The sequence below is a fragment of the Dipodomys spectabilis genome, unplaced genomic scaffold (genome assembly GCF_019054845.1).
Source record: "Dipodomys spectabilis isolate Male_0828 unplaced genomic scaffold, ASM1905484v1 ptg000529l, whole genome shotgun sequence".
In the NCBI taxonomy this organism is placed as follows: Eukaryota; Metazoa; Chordata; class Mammalia; order Rodentia; family Heteromyidae; genus Dipodomys; species Dipodomys spectabilis.
In genome coordinates, this window is record NW_024871206.1 from 183,106 (window position 1) to 184,091 (window position 986).

Consider the following 986-nt stretch of genomic DNA (forward strand, 5'->3'; position numbering starts at 1 on the left):
AAGACTTAAGATAGTCATTGACAAAAAAATTTTGCAAATGTGAGCAATCGACTGATAAATATAAATTTTCCACTATTCACAGAATTTTAGGGAAATAAGATCGATAGCATTGTTAGGAACAATAAAGTTTCCTTGTTACAAGTAGGCACCCATAGATATAAACCTGTATAAAGATTGCATGATTAACTACTTAAATTTAGAGGATACTACACGCTTTAGCAGCACGTATACTCAAATTAAAGTACAGAGATTAACATGGCACTTGCACAAGGATAATATGAAAATTTGAGGAGTATTCCATATTTTTCATTCTTCAGATTCAAGAAATGAAAAACAGTTATTAAAAAGTTGATTACAAAATTACAAGTGTAAAATACACGTAATTCATATAATTTAGTTTGACATCAGTGTATTAAATCTTCACCTCAGAAAGGCGTTTACATAGCATAAACTTTACAAATATTCTCAAATTAGACAACATTGTCATTTTATCCCAAATAAAAATAATATTAAGTCCTAGAAAAAAAGGAAGCAAACTGTTTCTATATGGAATGCAATCGGAAAGGACACATTAATGAACCTATATATTATAAGATAATGTAGAATTCAAAGTATATCTAGGAGAAAATAAAATAAATTATGAACATTTTGCAAACATATAATATAGAATATTTTAAAATATACTTTTTCAGACAAGCACAAGAAATATTTTAGTTTCTGTACTACTCATTTCAACAGATAAATTAAAATTATTTCTGATTAAAAAAATCACAAACTCTGAAGAAATTATTATACATATATACAAAAAATATTGAATACATTTTGACATCCAAGGCAGGCAATTCACTTGGAAGAATTCCACGGAATCCATGAATTTTTACAGTAAAATATTGGTGCTGCCAGGCATTGGTGGCTCATGCCTATAATACTATCTACACAGGAGGCTGAGATCTGAGGATCATGGTTTAAAGCCAGCCTGAGAAGGA

The 986-nt window shown here is 28.9% G+C and overlaps 1 pseudogene; it reads left to right on the top strand.

Annotated features, from left to right (window-relative positions):
* The first annotated feature begins 210 nt into the window (after window positions 1-210).
* LOC122099697 lies at window positions 211-307 on the top strand (annotated as a pseudogene).
* The last annotated feature ends 679 nt before the right edge of the window (window positions 308-986 follow it).